The 19,214-nt window shown below is 37.2% G+C and overlaps 1 protein-coding gene and 1 pseudogene across 3 annotated transcripts in view; both read right to left on the reverse strand.

The window, feature by feature from the left end:
* The window catches only part of Kiaa1328 (KIAA1328 ortholog), a 197,675-nt gene that overhangs the window by 42,090 nt on the left and 136,371 nt on the right, over nt 1–19,214 (reverse strand). The gene's annotated exons all lie outside the window — the stretch shown is intronic.
* Nucleotides 7,964–9,499, reverse strand: LOC101999260 (annotated as a pseudogene).

The raw sequence follows: 19,214 nt of genomic DNA on the forward strand, positions 1-19,214 counted from the left end.
AGGATCTCTGGGAGTTCGATGCCAGCCTGGTTTGTCTACAGGAGCTAGTTCCGAGACAGGCGCCAAAGCTACAGAGAAACCCTGTCTTGAAAAACCAAAAAAAAAAAAAAATTAATTAATAAGAAACCTGAGATAATAGGCCAACCAGTTTATAATTAATGTAGGCCTCTGTGTGTTTCTTTGGGACTGAAGAGCTGTGGAATCTGGCAGGACAGAAACCTCTGTCAACATAGAAAAAACAATACTCAATTTCATATGGAAAATCAAAAAACCCAGGATAGCCAATACAATCCTGTACAATAAAGGGAGATCCAGAGAGATCACAATCCCTGACTTCAAATTCTACTACAGAGCTATAGTAATGAAAACAGCTTGGTACTGGCACAAAAAACAGCTAGGTGGACCAATGAAATCGAATCAAAGACCCTTATATAAAGCCACATACCTCTGAACACCTGATTTTTGACAAAGAAGCTAAAATTATACAATGAAAAAAAAGCCTATTTAGCAAATGGTGCTGGCATAACTGGATGTCAACATGTAGAAAAGCAGCCAGGCAGGAACAGTTCTTTCCTCTTCCCAGAATTCTCCTATTCTGACCACCCCACCTATACTTCCTGCCTAGCTACTGGCCAATCAGTGTTTTATTAAAACAATACAAGTGATAAATCTTTACAGGGTACAAGACCATTGTCCCACAGGGGCAGTAGAGGAGTGGGGAAAGAAGGAGATCAGGGGATTAGGGAGAAGAACATGAGGGATCGGGAAGGTTGAGTTGGGTGACGGATAGAGAGGGAAAGCAAGGAAAGAGATACCTTAAAAGAGGGAGCCATGATGGGGTTAGGAAGAAACCAGGCACTAGGGAAATTTCCAGGAATCTACAAGGATGAACCAAGCTAAGAATCTAAGCAATAGTGGAGAGGGTACCTAAAATGCCCTTCCCCTGTGATCAGATTAATAACTACCTTAATTGTCATCATAGAACCTTAACCAGTAACTGATAAAAGCAGATGCAGAGATCCACAGCTAAGCACTGGACCAAACTCCTGGAGTCCAGTCATAGAGAGGGAAGAGTGGTATTACAAGCAAAGGTGACAGACCATGAAGGGAATACCCATAGAGACAGATGACCTGAGGTAGTGGGAGCTCAGGGACTCCTGACTGATGGCTAGGGAACCTGCATAAGACCAAACTAGGCCCTCTGAATGTGGGTGACAGTTGTGTTGTTTGGGAAGTTTGTGGGGCCTAGCAGTGGACCCAGTATTAATTCCTAGTACATAACTCGCTTTTTGTAGCCTGTTCCATATGTAGGGATACCTTGCTCAACCTAGATACAGTGGAAAAGAGTCTTGGCCTTGCCTCAAGTGATTTGACAGACTTTGTTGACTGCCCATGGAGGTCTCACCTTCTCTGAGGAGTCGATGGGGGTGGGGTGAGAAAATGGGGGGGGGGAGCAGGAGGATGGGAGAGAGAGGGAACTGGGATTGGTATATAAAATGAGATTGTTTAAAGAATAAAAAAATATTTAAATAAAAAGGATGCTAACTGCTAAAAATCTTTTCTTCTCTATTCTTTTCTTCTCACCCCATCCCTCTCTTTGTCTTCTGTCCCCTCCTCTTGTTTTTCCTTTAGACTAACAAACCCATGTCTATTGAGCTCCAAATTTCATCAGAATATATGATGGTCTTTCTTAGTCTTTTGTTCTATGTATCAAATAATACAAAACATATAAATTGATATGTGGCTTAACTTCCAGAGATAGCTGTTGAAAGAGCCGCAGGAGGCCCAGATCCACTCTAGCGTGCATCACAGAAATATAGGAGAGAAGATATACACCCTGGATGAGTCTTACTGTCTGCTGCATTCTTATCTACACATGAAGCCCCTTTTATATAGTTGAGTTTTCTAAGGTAATTGTTATGGGGAAATGAGAGCTTCACTTTTTTTTTTTTATACAAAGGTTTGGTTGTTGATGTGATTTCCTTTTCATTAACTCTCTTTGAATAATTTTTTAAAATGTCCATGATCGAAAGATCACAAGTCATGGCAGAGATTGGGGACAAAATTCTTGTGAAAAGTTTTTATTTTTCAAGGGGGAAAACTTTTAAAGTCCTGAAGGAAGAGATGGAATATAGAGAAGAATCCCTCTCCAAACATGATGAACTGTGTGGAGGAGGATGAAGAGGAAAGAAAAATAGGGAAGTGTTTTCATGTCCCTTGCTGTTCTACAAAGAAAAGGGGATTTGTCCGTATTCTCTCTACTGTGGTGAATGAAAACTGACTACGGAAGATAACTTCAGACCTAGAGAGGAGTCCATTACACACACACACACACACACACACACACACACACACACACACACACACACATATTTACTTAGGTAATATTATATCCACCTATAGTCTTTGATGGAGTTGAAGAACAGATAGTTATTGTTATAGTTTTCCTTAGTTATGATAAAAAATAAAGTATATATAAATGCTGTAACTGTAATTCTTGGTTGATACCTGCCTTGTTATATGTAATTTTACTATGTTAAAGTTAAAACCTTCCTTTTTTATTTAAATAGAAAAGGGGAAATGGTGTGGGAGGTCCTTCTATATATGTGTTGCTTTTATTTGTTAATGAATAAAGAAGCTGTTTTGCCCTGTGATAGGGCAGAATAGAGCTAGGTGATATGGTAGAATAGAGCTAGGAGGGAAAACTAAACTGAATACTGGGAGAAAGAAGGTGGAGTTGCAAGAAGCCATGGAGTCGCCAGAGGGGAAAGAAGCGAGCTGCCAGCTGGAACCTTGCCAGTAGGCCAAGAGCCTTATGGTAAAATATAAAATAATAGAAATGGGTTGATACGAAATGTAAAGGCTAGCTAGCAATACGCTTAAGTGATTGGCCAAGCAGTGATTTAAATAATATAATTTCTGTGTGATTATTTTGGGAGTCTGGGTGGCCAGGAAATGAATAAGCAGCTTCCAACAACAATATATGTATATCCTCATGTCACTTCCAATTTGCTTTCTCTGCTGCTTTCTTGTGGTTGAATATTTCATATCTTGGCTTCCTGACCTGGTTCCAGTCATTATGGGCTCTCCCTAGGAACATTAAGCCAAAATAAACTAATCCATTTATAAAAAAATTTATTTTTTTAAATAGTATATATGTATATAATAGAATAGGATCATATTACTTTCTACTCCTTTCCCCTCCCTCCAACTCCCTTTATATTCTTCTAATAAGCCTTCTCCCAAGTTATGTCATTTTTTTGATATCTACTAAGTCCAGTTAGTGCCACCCAAATGTATATGGGTATGTAGCCATCCATTGGAGCATAGGAAACCTACCAATGGCTCTATCTTCAATAAAGGATGACTCTCTTTCTCCCAGAAACTATTCACTGCCAATAGATCCTCAGTTTGGAATGGCATCTGGGGATCATCTTCTCATCTATGCTGGGATTCTGGCTGGCCTGATCTTGAGATGACCAGGGATGCTTTGAGTTCATTATTGTGACTGTCATGTCATCTCCAGAAGACACTATTTTTTTTTAAACAGCACTCATCCCCATCTTCCAGCTCTTATATTCTTTCTTGCCTCTTATTTCAGAATATTCCCTGAGTGTTGGTGATGGTGGGGTTATTAATAAAAATGTCCCATTTATGGCTTAGCACTTGGCCTTTTATTCTCAGCACTTTGACTAGCTGGATATCTCTTCATTGCACAAAGAAGCTTTTCTGACCAAAGCTGAGAGCAGCCCAGGTCTTTTTGTGGTAGAAGCAGAGCTGAACTAGATTTTTGACTTAAGCTAATTTCAATTTAAGGTTGGTTTATCAGGCAATCAAGGAGTAGTTATATGATGGACATAAAACAAAATCTTAATGAATGAGCAGACAAGCAGCTTCAGGAGAGATATTTAGACTGTAATTAAAACTAGATGGAAATTTTAGAACTGAAAATTATAGTAGTTGATATAAAAATTGGGAAATGAAGATGAAAACATAAATGTTAAGTGAATTTTATAACAGAAGCAACAGAAATGACCTAATTTAAAAAATAGAAAAAAACATTTGGAGAAAAATAAGCAGGCTCTCTGGGACCTTAGAGGAAACCCAAAGCTATCCAAGAAGGCAAAACCGAACCTTTAAAGGAGAAATCACGAGACTGGGGCAGAAAATAATAATGAAATGTGTCCTAAATGTAATGTAAGAATATTTTCTAGCCCTGATAAAAGCTAAGAGTCCAATGGAGTAAAAGCAGAGATAAAGAGGACCCTTCAACTTAAGAAATGTTAGTGACACACAGAAGAGAGGCAGGCATGACATATGATGCTCTACTAGCATTACAATAGGATGGCCAGAACGTAAGAGGGATAGCGCCACAATGCTGAAAGTAAACAGAAAAACCTGTCACCTCAGAATGTGATTTCTCATAAAAAATTCCTCAAAAAAAGAAATGATATTTTTAAATTAAAAATGGAAATTTTGTTGCTAGAACACCTGCACTAAAAGAAATAACAGGATGTTTTTCAAATCATAGGAAAATTACAGCATATGGAAATTTTTATCTATAAAGAGAAATGAGAAGCATTAGAATAGTACATGGTTAGATAAATATAAAAGAATGTTATATAAAAAGGATGTTATATTATTATTTTTTTTGAAAAGTACAGGAATCCTCAAAGCCAAAATGGTAACACTATGCTATCAGGCTTACATGTACCGAGATGTTATAAGTGTCTATGTGTATACATACATATGAGATAGACTTATATATCATATATACAAATATATGTATATGATAACAGTACCATAAAGATTAGGGAAATAAATATACTGATACAACTGAAAAGAAAAGTTAACAGAAAAAGTATATATTTTTTCCTTTAAAGGCAAGATGAAAAAGAAAAAGAAGGGGGCTTGCAGTCATGTCTGTAAAGCCAACACTTGGGAGGGTAAGGAAGGAGGGCTGACAAGAGTTCTAGTCCAGTCTGTGTCACAGAGTAAGACCATGTCTCTAAACACAGAAGGAATGAGCTGGCCCTTCCTAATCTATATAAGCCTAACTTTAAATGAATTATGTACATTATTTAGCTTCTGTCATTTGTTGTGTAGAAAGCTGTTTGATTACAAGGCTGGAGATCAAACCCAGAACACTGCACAGGGAGGTGAGCTCTCCACTCCATTACAAACTGTAACCGTTTGCAAAAGAAAGGTTAAGTTTTTCCAACAGAGTCTCACTAGGCTTACAAACCACACTTAAGGGCAGGCCCCATGCCCAGCAGTAGATAGCAACAGAAAATGAAGTTAATGATATTTTTGGAGGTATTTTTCTATCTCATAATGCTTTGTCCGGACATTATTTTTAACCTCATTGGTCTTCTGCTTAACATATTATGGTTTCCAATTTTATTTTTATGGGTTCTCTCTGTGTGTGAATGTATCTCTGTATCCATGTTTCTAGTGCTTTTGTTTTAGCTCTTTTTTCTACTCATTTTTCTATTCATATATCAGAATATATTGCATGAAAAATATTTTCAATTAAAAATAGAATCTAAACTAAAAAATGTCAGAAGACACAAAAATCATAGGACACATGCATGCATCTAAGACAATGCATCAAAACAGATGTAGCAAAGCCTGTTAAGACTGAAGAGTGTGTCCTGAGTGAGATAATCCAGACTGAGAAGAACAAACATGTTATGTACTCACTCATAATTGGATATTGGCTATAAAATAAAGGAGAACCATGCTACAATCCAGAGACCCAGAGAGCCTAGGTAACAAGGAGGGTTCAAGTGGGGGAATGCCAAGCTCTCCATAAAAGGGGAAATAGAAGAGATTTTGTGAGCAGAATGTGGGTAGATGGGGATGGGAACATGAGCAATAAGGTGTGTGGGGGAGATTGATGGGAAGAGTACGAAAAGAGACTACTGAAAAAGGGGAGTGGCATTTGGGGATCAGGTAGAAACATGGTACAATGGAACCTCCCAGGAATCTGCAAGGATGACCCCAGTTAAGACTAGCAAAAGAGGATACACAGCCTGAGTTGGCCATCTCCTGTGGCCACGCAAGACTTCAAGTAGAGTGATTGGGACACCAACCCAGCCATATAACCTTCAACCTACAGTTTCTGCTGCCTATGGGATGTGCTAGGGTAAGGGTGGTCTAAAGATTGAGGGAATGACCAATCAATGACTGATCTAGCCTAAAAGTCTGCCCTATTAAAACATGAATATTATATATCCACAAATATTAGGAATTAGCAATTATATATCATCACAAAGTCTATAGACAGGAAAGAACATCAAAAGTGTATCACAAACAACTTTAACACCAATATAGCAAAATAAAATTAAATGAAAAATGCATATTTCTTGTTTGTTTTTACAAGAGAAAACCAAACAAGTTTATTAATGCATGCAGTACACATTGTACACGACAAACCTTGATGTGGGATGCCCTTCTGTATGCTGTGAATATGTCTTATTACCATTGGTTAATAAAGCAGCTGATTTGGCCAATAGCCAGGGAGAATATAGCTAGGCGGGAAATCCAAGCAGAGAGACAGAGGAGAGAAGGCAAAGTTGGGGGAGATGCCAGCAGCTGCTGGAGAAGCAAAATGTGAGGTAGCAAGCCATAAACACCATGGTAAAATATAAAATAGTAGAAATGGGTTAATTACGACCTACTTCGTAATTAGCCTAAACTATCAGCCAAACTTTTATAGTTAATATAAGCCTCCGAGTGTTTATTTGGTAACTGGTAGGTGAGAGAGAAACCTCCATTTAAAAATAGCGCCAATTTGGTGCACGTACATCCATACAAAGCCTACAAAAGCTTAAAAAAAAAAGAGGGCTTTTAGACCCACAGAAACAGGTGTCAAGTGCGGCATCCTGGTAGCCACATTTTTCAGATAGGCTCTGTTTGCTGCAGTGAGCAGATGCGCAGCTCCTTTAAGAGACAGCTTCCTGGTTTTTGCTGGCAGCACAAACAGCTCTTCTAGGAGGTCCTACTATGGAGCACTGGAGTAGGGTTTGTGGGTAGTGTGCTATAAGCTGCTTCCCAGAGTTGGGCCTTAGAATGCACTTCCCCGTTACTTAGGTAATATTATATTCTTCTGGAGTATTTGATGAAGTTGAAGACTAAATAGTTATAATTACACTTTTCCTTAGTTATGATAAAGGATAAATTAAATATGAAACTTTAGACTCAAAAAGAAAGGTTAGATGATAGTCTATTTTCCTTAATTTTTAGTAATAAGCCTGAGCCATCAGCCATACTTTTATAATTAATATAAACTTCTGAATGTTTACTTGGTAACTGGTGGATGGGAGAGAAACCTCCACTTACAAACCCAACTGAAATGAACTCCAAATAGCTGCTTAGAGCCCTGGTCTACACAGTATCTTCAACAGACAGCAATAGGATTTTAGAGATATGATAATACTGACATTAGGCTTGGCTTTTGGCATCCACCAGTGGGGAATTATGGAAGTGAATTTATGAAAATAAACTAATGAAGCAAGGCTTGTCAATTCTTCCAGTGCCAGCAAGTCTGAACTGGTAAGAGATGTCTTTAGTGATTGACCTCCATCCTTTGTAGTTATGGGAGTGAAGATACCTTCATACTTTTAGTCCTTGCTTTTATGCAAATTATTAAGGGAGGACAGAGAGTTTTTCTGACTCTGCTTATGGTTAACTGTCTTCAAAGTGTTATGCTAAAAAGCCATATTTTAAAATGATGCATTTTGGTTTTCTTCATACCATACAAAAACATCACAAAACACTAAAACACTACAGAGGAGCAAGACATAGGAATTCTTTTAGGATATATACACAATAACAAAGAACAGCAAACTATTTCACATACTATTTCTACATTATTATAAACTGCAGCAATAAAAGTTTCCTCACATTGGCAAAAAGCACTGAGAAAATTGTTGGTCCCCCATGTTCTCTTGAAACTTTGCTAGGCACTCAAGCAATTGGACACTTCCCATTCCTTTGCTTCATTTAGGCTCACAGAAAATATAAATGGGCTCTCAGGATGTTTAGAGTCAATACTAGAGGATATAAACTACAATTTATTATTGTGAACCTTTCTAATAACTAGAGCATGGCAATCTTTTATACAAGTTGGCTGACTTCTGCAGCTTTTCATTATCTATGTTAGCAGTGAAAATGGCTTCCTTTCTTCTTAGAAAATTCCTCCTTCAGATGCTGGTTATTGGACATCAGTACTTCCAGCCCAGCTTTTTGCCCTTTACTTCAGCAATTGTCTTTATCAGGGCTCTTTTCTTGAATGAGTGTATTTTCCTTACAGACCTGACTTTGATATTTGACATCAGTACTTCCAGCCCAGCTTTTTGCCCTTTACTTCAGCAATTGTCTTTATCAGGGCTCTTTTCTTGAATGAGTGTATTTTCCTTACAGACCTGACTTTGATATTCTAGAAACATCTCAACCATCTGTTATTCTTCCTTTAATTTCAAAACCAGCTTTTCTGAAAGTGCTGTACTGGAGTCCTTGTAGGCATCTCTTAGCCAAAGCACCCAACTAGGATCATCACTGAAACTGTTTCTGAAATTCTCCTAAATTCATTTATGCTTTTTAGAAGACTGCCAGCTTGTCTTTGCCACGGTGTAAGCTGCTGGGTGGCCTGGTGCGGTTCCCACTTTTGTCAGACCTTTGTTCTATAGCCATGCTGACTTCCTGAAACATGCATACTTCTTGAAAAAAAAATCTCGATTGTCAAAAACTAAGAAGAAATAGAAAAACATAGTCTCAGGCCTAGAAAAACGGAACTCAAAAGTCAAAGATAATTTTACAAGAGAAACTGCCAAAATAGCTTCACTGGTAATTTTTATCACGTGTAAGAAATAAGCACTAGCAATCTTATACTAACCCTTTCAGAAACAAAAGAAAATATAGAATATTGTGTGATTATATGACACACGAATCTCATGGAGTGTGATAAAAAGGGTATTACTAAGATATAACCCACATGAACATGGGACATAAGAATTCTCAACAAAATATTAGCAAACCAGATTCTAGAATACACACAGCGTAGCCCATAATGACTAATTGTGTTCTTCTGCAAAAACACAATGTTAGCTGGACATTTCTAAATAAATCCTGATGTTGACCACATGAAAGAATTAAGAGAACAATCACACGATTTTATCACTAAATACACACAGAATATTTGACAAAATGCTGATGGAAAATCAGCTACCATGGGCATGAGGTGAACATTCAATTTGCTAAAAGGCTTGTTGATGTTTGTTTTCCAAGGTCCCTATGTCAGGACTGGTTTCTCCAGTTAGTGGTACTGAAAAAATTTCCCCCAACATAGTATTTTTATTAATTATCTTGGAGTTTCACATGATGCATCCTGATCACACTCACTTTCCAGCCCTCCCAGGTCTGCCCTCTTCTTGTGCCCCCTCCCCGAAAAACCCCACAAGTCTAATTTGTGTTGACCATATACTCACCGGAGCATGGCACACTCTCACTGGCCAGCCCCTTAAAGAAAACTACCCTGGAAATTTTTAAGAAGTGAGAAATGTTTAGTTTGAGAACCTCACAATGACTGAGTTTGTTCTTGGATGAATGACAGTGCCTCACTTCTTTGGCTTTCAGGTTTGCAGTGTGATTCTTTCCTCCTACAGGGAGGGACTTATATGCTACAGGCCTGGCCATTCTCAATGCTGTGTTGTGCGGACTTTTAGTCTGTAGATCTGTGAGTTTAAAACAAAATCTCCTTGTGCAGCATGCCTGGTTCAAGTACTTGTTATAGTAATGAAAAAATGGATTAAGAAAAGGCATCAATGAAAACCTATATTAATGGACTTACTAGTGACATATTGATTGTCTTTTCCTAAATATTGGGAACAATGTAGGAATTTCTTCTCTAGCTACTTTTATTCCATATTGTATGGGAAGTTTAGACAAAAAAATGAAGCAAGAACAAGCAACAAAAGACATAAAGCTTGTAAAGGTATAAATAAACATTCAAACATAACATAATTGTGAACTTGAATATGTTAAGAAATCTACAAAACAAAAAAATTGGCAAGTTATATGCACTTAAGCAAATTGTGGTACACAAGTCAGATATTTATAAGCTAGTATTTTCCCCTAAATTCTACCATTAAATTCAATTAAAATATATGCAAGATCATTATAATGAAATTTACAAGGCATTACTGAATTAATTTGAAAACATTTAAATAAATGTAGAAATAACATGATTTCACTGTCAATTTTGAGTATGTTAGTTATCCTTAATGGATCACATCAAAATCAAATTCAATTTTCTCAATAGAAATTGATAAACTAAGTGTAAGCAGTAAATACCTAGAATAGCCAAGAAAAATTTCAGTAAGAAAAAAAAGGTAGAAGATTTTTTCTGCTCGATTTACTTATTTACTAAAAAGTTAAAATAATGAACACTCCATATTATTGACATTTGAATGGGCGTAACAATCAACATTGTCCTGTGTAATGCCCTTGGTATTCAGTTGACTTCTGACAATGTATTTCACAGTTTAATGAAGAAAAAAATTGAATAAATAATGCTTAAATAACTGGGATTCTGCATAAAGAAAGAATGAGAGCTGGGCCGTTGTGGTGCATGCCTTTAATTCCAGCACTCAGAAGGCAGAGGCAGGTGGATCTCTGTGAGTGCTAGACCAGCCTGGTCTACAAAGTGAGTTACAGGACAGCTAGAGTCAAACAGTGAAACCAGTCTTGAAAAACCAAGCCAAAGCAATCAAATCAGCCAACCAACCAACCAAAAAAAAAGGATGAGTCTTGAGATTTATTTTGAAGTTATTTAAATATCTATCCATATAGGAAGTGAAAAATCAGTAGTAGTACAGACCTATACAGTGAATTGTTAGTACGAAATAAAAAGCAGTGGATTATTGAAACATACAATAAAGTATATTACTCAAACCTTGTGGCTAATGAAAGATACCAGATATCTACATTTTATATGATTTTATTTATATGAATATTTAGACCATACAATTTGAAAACAATTTGAAGTGATAACAGTCAGATGGCTGGCTGTTTGGGACAGGGACTATAAATATACTGAAAAATGAAACTAAGTGCTTTTGGGTGTGTGCATGCTTTATTAATTAAGGTGCCAGTTACACAATATATATGTTAGTATCTTCTGGACTTGAGAAGGCTATTACAAGCATGAATTCAAGTGTCGGCTGTCTGCACAAAATCAAGGAGGTCAAAATTCCAGCATGGATGAGGGATGAGTTCATGTAGCCCCACTCTTAACTAAGGAGCAATTAGCATTGCTAGTTGCTAGTGAAGGGAGAGTCAGTAGCTGCTCATGCTCCAGGGATGACTCTATATCCTTGCACATGCTGGAAGCACTACTGAACTCAGTGGATTGAAAATAGAGGCTATCAAGAAGGAGTGAGACACGGTGAGAAAGTGCTGCTAGGAGGTGGAGGGCAGCAGGGGGTGCATATTAAGAAAACACGTTAAATATATACATGGAATTCTCAAAGAATAAATAAAAAGTACACTTGAAAAGAAATTAAGCAAAAGTACAGATAGAAAATATGTCACCAAAGGAGTCTGAGATGTATAAAAGTCCATAACAACATACTGTTTCCCACAGACTAAGCTGCATAAACAGGCACTGAACACATGCTCTGTACCATGAACCACAAAGTCAGCTAAGCAGTATTTCTTACTATTTTTACAGTCTGGATGAACCATGTACAGAATTCACTGAAGAGTTATGATGGACATCCCATATCAGTTAGAGATGGGCTAGAACTATTAGGGACAGCAGTTATTGTTTAGCATTGATTGGAGCTAGTCAACTGATGGGAAAATGATCAAACAAGATAGAAGATTAAAGCCATGATATTTAGAATTACTATCTTAGTCTCCTTCAAGGTACTAAGATTTTATAAGTTATTCCTCACGTTTTAATATTATAAAATACTACTAAATGGGTAACTAAGAAACTCTGTTTTGGAGTAGGCAGAGGTAAACCACTTTACTAAAGCATCCTGAAGTTTTCTTTCTCATTTGCCCATGTCTCATATCGCGATAGTCTGCTCTTGAATGGCAAATTTTAAATGTCATTCAGGACCAATTGAAAACCACTTGTATTTGCATTCCTTAAAAAGCAGAAAAACATTAACCTTTTGTTTTATTGAATTTAAATGCCAGGGAAATGCTGATGCAGTCTTGGGAGACTGAAATACTTTTATAAGGAAGAATAGCTGTCATTTATTAACACAAAGAACAATTACTTGATAGGATGCCTTCTGACAAAAAGCAGATTGGTATTCTCATCATAGAAAAGGCATTATAAAAAAATCTAGCCTAGACCTCTGAGACTTGAATAATTTAAAGCTGCATTTGGTGCAATTTGAATTTTTCTTTAGGGAGGCAAAGTTAAATACCTTTAATTTGTTCTAATTATTTCAAATTTGCAAGTTAATTATGGCTGATCATTAAATAACAAAAAGGACTATTGTCTCCATAGAGTTTTACCTCCTACCCTCTGCATTACTTAAGCTAGATTTTAGTATGCATGAATTAACTTTCTAAATAATCACACGTTTTGACTAAATGGCTCAGTAAAATGAGCTCTGATCCTCAGAATAAGCATTAATGGACATTAGAAATGCTACTGGGACTCATGTTACTTACATTATAAGTATTTTTAATGGAGTCTTATTTACTAATCTTTATGTACTGCTCAAGTTAGAATGCTATATAGATACATTATTCCGCTTTACTGGAGGAAAAGTCCAATCTTGGAGACAATAAAAACAAATGTCCATTTAACACCAACTAAATTCATATTGAAATTTATGCAGGGATGTGATGATAGGATTTCACTTGTTCTTGCTGTTCATCTCAATAAATCAATTAGGCCAGACGGGTTGCTTATTCTATAAACAGAGTATTACTGATATATTATATGACTCAAACAGCAAAGGAGGGTTTAGTAACAACTACAAGTGGAACATTTAAATTCCATACACTGTTTTCAAAGAGTTGGTGATGTTTTCTGCTTTCAGCTTCTGGGCACCATTTCTAAGCATATTGGCAAAAGTGAAAATGAAGCCAGATGTCATATAACCACACTATTTAGAAATTTTTACTAAATATTCTAGATAAATCTTCACATCCTTAGAGACAGATTGAACAGAATATTTTGAGACCAAATAATCTTCAGAATAAGATTTAATAAATAAAATGTTCAACATACTCTTATATTTGTTTTCCCATTTCAGAATCATCAATGTAAGTTTTATTATCATATATCCAGTACATTGGACCAGAAGAGCCTACTATGTGTTGATTCTATATTTAGGCATGGAAGCACACAAAGGAATAACTGTCGTTGAATACTTATGGGTTAACAAGGAGAAATAAATGAGCAAACAATATATATGTATGTATGTATGTATATAGACTTATATATAAACACACACACATATACACACACACACACACATGGTGTGGTGTAACAATGGTAGCATAAGCAAAATATAGGGATGAAAAAACAATAGTAGGAAGTTTTAGAAAGGGGTAAAAGGGAAATGGAGACACGGAGGGAAGAGAAGTCATGAGTTGGAGTGGCACTTTACAACGCAAAGGCAATGGGATGGCCCCTGGCTCCATAATGGAGCACTTCTATGAACAATTTGTGTCATGGGTTGGAGCAATAGCTCAGCTGTGAGCACTTCCTATTTGCTGCTCTTTCAGAGAATGTAGATTGATTCCCAGCATCCACATGGTAGATCAGTTCCAGGGTATCTGACATTCTCTTCTGACTTACACAGGGGCCAGACACACATGTAGTATACAGTGTGAAGACAAAACATCCATGCATATAAAAGTTACAAAAGAAAAGAATTTATTCCAGATCCCTTACTTGTAGTAGGTAGATGATAATATCTGGACAACAGGCTCTTTGGAAGTCTTATAGACATAACCGAAACATGCTTTGTGTAGTGTAGGGAAGAAAGGAGCAAGACTTTAGGAGCACTAAGGGGAGTCTAGTAGTTGAGACGACTTGTTTTGGTGTCAGAGAAAACTGAGTAGATTCCAGCTATTTGTAAGTTCTGGCAGGTGTGATTTCTTAACTTTTCTTGTCCTCATAGGCATCTCAACTAAAAAAAAGATTTTTATTATCAACTTCTGACATCATTATTGTTATATCAGACAACATTTTAAAAGCTTAGAAAAATAGCTGGTTCATAGTAGATGTTCAATACATATTCACAGACTAGCTAAATAGATGAGTATTAATGATAATTGACATTATAGAGGAAAGATAAGTCATTTTTTCATGTACAGATTAAATGGATAAGTTATGGAGATGTTGAATTTGAGCGATCTGCAAATGACTCCTGAGAGACTATATTAGTATGCAGTTGTAAAGATAGGATTAGACTTCAGGAAGGAAAGAGATGGGACCCAAGACAGAGACTGTAGCATAATTGGGATATAAATATGACCTAAGTCATGAGAATGAGCTGAGAAGATGGAAGAGGATAGAAGTGTCAAAATAAAGACAGCAGGCAGAGGAAAAGGAAGGAAAAGCCAACTGGGAGATAATCTCCAAGGAGTAGATAAGCAAAGAAGGAAAGAATACTGCCAAGGAAACACAGACATAAAAAAGATATTTGGATACCAAATCAACCCATAATAGTTGAAATTAATCCTGTTTGGCTATAGTACATAAACCATTCTGTATTGCTGGGTTTGGTCAATTAAGATTCTATTAATTATTTTATATCTATATTCACTTAACACAGAATTTTGTAGCTTATTGGTTTATAAAATCAGATAAGCTGTGTTGCTATTGGAAAGTCATGTAAGATTAAACAGTGGGTAATGCTTGTTTTGTAATCACAGGGACCTGGGTTCAACCTCCAAAATCAATGTAAAAGACAGGCACCGTGGAACATATTTACAACGTCAGTATTGGGAGGTAGGGATGGATGGATCCCTGGAGATCACTGGGAACTTATTGCTTTCCTTAGTGAATCTTAAAAACAACAACAATAACAACAACAACAATAACAACAACAACAACAAACATAGACAGCACTTGAGGAACTGAGAAGTTAAGGTCATCCTATGGTCTCCACATTCAGATATGTGTTAGACATACATATGCGTCATCACACACCGACATGAACATGCATACACACACATAGCAAAGTGACTTGGGAGTTGGGAGAATAGTAATGACCATGGTTTCAGCTGAATGATACAGCAGGCCGCAAATGAATGGAGGTGAAGTAGAGAAAAATGACCTGAGAGATGAGTAGTAATGCAATACGAGATAAAATATGCCTCACTGTTGTTTTAAGAATATGGAGCTGCAACACCTAAGAAACACAACAATTACCAGCATGGAAAAGTGCAATAAGTGGCATTCACAAGTTGGTGGTGACCAACAGCTGTATAACTGGACTTAAGGCCCACTTAACAGGAGGGAAGTCATGCCTCGTACAGATAACCTAGCCACCTTCCAGGGCTAGTAAAAAGAAATCCACCATTGCACTTTACAGTACCAGCATAATACCTTATAGCATTCTAAATTTTTAAGAAGCTTCTCATTACAGCAAATGGAGACAATCAAGGAAAAGCATAACTGGATACAATACAGAGATTGACAAACTGTTGGGAGTCCAGAGCCAACAGATACTTCTACATCACAGCTCCTGCGTCTAAAGCTCATGAAACATCACCGAAGGGGTGGAAAGATTATAAGAGCAGGAATTCTAGGAAGTCTACTATAAAACACTCTCTCTAAGAAGTGGCTGCATTAACCCAGACCCAGAAAGACAAATATAATATGTACTCACTCATAAGTGGCTCTTAGACATAAAGCAAAGAAAAATCAGCCTACAATTCAGAATCCCAGAGAATATAGACAAAAAAAGAGGACCATAAGAGAGACATACATGGATCTAATCTACATGGGAAGCACAAAAAGACAAGATCTCTTGAGTAAATTAGGAGCATGGGGATCATGGGAGAGGGTAGAAAGAGAGGAAAGAGGAAGGGAGAAGAGCAGAAAAAAATGTAAAACTCAATAAAAACAATAAAAAAAAAAGAAGTGGCTGCATCAACAAGACTAGAACAACATGGTAATATTAACAAAAATGCTAATGTAGAAGGGGAACTCACCACTGGATTGGGGGCCCACCACTAATAACTACAAGTAACTAGTGCCTGCTTAGATGAGCACCCTTTATTGGTTATTTAATGCAAAATGGTCGGCCTTGAAACCACATACACACAATACACACAAACAACAACAGATTAAGTGGGTTGTATTAACATACATACATATACACATACACGCGTGTGTGTATAACAAATAAAGAAAAAGCGACTATTAATTGGAGAGCAGGAGCCATGAGAGAGATTGGAGGGAAGGCACCTACGAGGGCCTGGAGGGAGGAAAGTGAAGGGGAAACATGATGGAATCCTATTTAATCAAAAATTTATAAGAATAAACTTAAAAATTACCAAAAAGAATAAGCATTCTTGTACATGTTTGTAGGCAGATAAGATTCAGAGTACAGAGGAAGAACTGAGAGGCTCTTGTAAGAAGCAGTGATACAGTGAGAGAGTTGGGAAAGAGGAACGGACATGAATGAGTCACTATAGTAGACACCTTTGGGTGTGAGACCTCTGAGATATTCAAGCAGAAACTCCCAATTCAACTTTAAAATGTTCATCTAAAGAGATGCTAGTGACCTCACATGTTATTACATATTAGGACAGGTCTCATTTTTAGTGAAGATGTACTTTACACTTAGAGGCATCTTTAGATTTAAACTGGTTTTATTAATGCGAAATTCATTAATACATTCTTATTTTAAGTCTGTGCAGAAGCAGCAAGAACTAAGTGAGAGGTTTTTTGTTTTTCGTTTTTGTTTTTTAAGTGAAGGATAATGATTATGTGCAAAATAAAACATGACTCCAGCAACCACCAAACTGTTCATTCAGAGTTCTCCTGTTCTATTCCAGATTCCATAATTCTATTAGGTTGTCAAGAAACAAAATAGCTCTTAAGTTAATGAATGCATGATTTTGCAAAGAAGTGATCCCATGTAACTTTTAAAAACATTAAAAAATGGTTAACAGATGTGAGGATAACATACTTTTCATACAGGACATGGAGGATTCAAGCTATATCTGACCTGGATGTGTGTCCTCTCTGAGAACTACCTCTCATAATATCTGAAAGTTCTACACAAGCTGCTAAGGGAAAAAGGAAATTAAAAAAGACCAGTAGAGAGGCCACATACATCAACAGAACTCCCAACATACCTATAACTTCAGCAGAAGCCCCCTGTTCTCCCAGAGGTGAACCTTGCTGCCAAAACTCCTGAAGCCACATCAGTTGCCAGAACCCTAGGCCACAACTCATACTGAAGAACACTTCTCTACCAGAGAGCAAGCCCACTGCCAAAAGTCTAGTACCCAGCCCAGGTGGAAAGCCGCTATTCAATCACAGGCCACCCTTCCCAGAAGACTAGAGAGGAAACAGAAACCAAAAAACAAAACACCCATCCAACAAAGACAAACTCAGAAATCAGCACCTAGACTTATAATCTCCCCAAATCTAAATGCGTAGATGATAGTGTAAGAACATAATTGACAACAGCAAAGGCAATATGTCATCCCCAGAAGCCAGATATCCTACTACAGCATGCCCTGAATATTCCAACAGAGTTGAAACACAAGAAAACAACCTTAAAACCAAATTTATGAAGATGACTGTGGTCCTTAAGGAGGAAAAGAATAAAAACCTTCAGGAAATGCAGGAAAATAAAAACAATTGGAGGAAATGAATAAATACCTTAAAGGAGTCAAGAAATGCAACAAACAGTTGAAGGAAACAAACAAAACTGAACTTTCAGGATCTGAAAATGGAAATAGAAGCAATAAAGAAAACGCAAACTGACAGAATTCTGGAAATGGAAAAATCTAGATAAATGAACAGGAACTACAGAAAGAAGTATCACCAATACAATAGAAGAGACGGAAGAAAGACTTTTAGGCATTGAAGCTATAATAGAAGAAATAGATACACCAATTAAATAAAAAGTTAAATCTAAAAAAAATACTGATACAAAGTATATAGGACACTCTGAAAAAAACCAAACCTAAGAATAATAAGACTAGGGTGGGGGCAGGGCAGCCCAGCTCAAAGACCCAGAAAATATTTTTAACATCATGTAGTAATAGGAGCGGCGGGGCTGCATCCCCAGCACCCCGGCCGCCTGGCTAGCTTATGCCCTGAGATAACAACACACAAATTGTATTCTTTTAAACACCGCTTGGCCCATTAGCTCTAGCCCTTACTGGCTAATTCTGATATCCCGATCAACCCATCTCTAATAAACTGTGTAGCACCAGTCTTACCGGGAAAGATTCAGCATGTCTGACCTGGCAGCTTGCTTCATCGTGTGCATCTGCCCGGAAGAGGGGAGCATGGCCTCTGCTCCAGAGAGCAGAGCTGTCGAGTCTGAGCTCACTTCCTCTTCCTCCCGGCATTCTGTTCTGCCTACTCCACCCACCTAAGGGATGGCCTATCAAAATGGGCCAAGGCAGTTTGTTTATTACCAATGACCTTCCTCCATCAAATCATAGAAGAAAATTTTACTAATTTAAAAAAAAGGACAGGCCTATAAAGGTACAAAAGTTTACAGAACACCAAATAGATTGGATGAGAAAAGAAAACCCCTCACTACATAATCAAAACACTAAAAATATAAAACTAATAAAGAATACTACAAGTTGCAAGAGAAAGAGGCCAAGTAACATATAAAGGCAGACCTATTAGACTTTTACCTGACTTCTCAATGAAGACTCTAAAAGCCAAAAATGTCTGGATAGATATCTTGCAGAGTACAAGAGTTCACAGATGCCAGCCCAGATTATCACATTAAGCAAAATGTTTAATGACTACAGTTGGAGAAAACAAGATATTTCCAAACAGGGTTGAATTTAAACAATATCTACTCACAAATCCGTCCCTTTATAAGATACTAGAAGGAAAATTCCAACCCAAGGAAGGTAACTACACACAGGAAAACACAGGCAATAAATAATCTCACACCAGCAGGAGCAAGATAAGGGAAACACACACCACCACCACCACCACCACCACCACCACCACCACCACC

Source organism: Microtus ochrogaster, chromosome 18 (genome assembly GCF_000317375.1).
Source record: "Microtus ochrogaster isolate Prairie Vole_2 chromosome 18, MicOch1.0, whole genome shotgun sequence".
In the NCBI taxonomy this organism is placed as follows: domain Eukaryota; kingdom Metazoa; phylum Chordata; class Mammalia; order Rodentia; family Cricetidae; genus Microtus; species Microtus ochrogaster.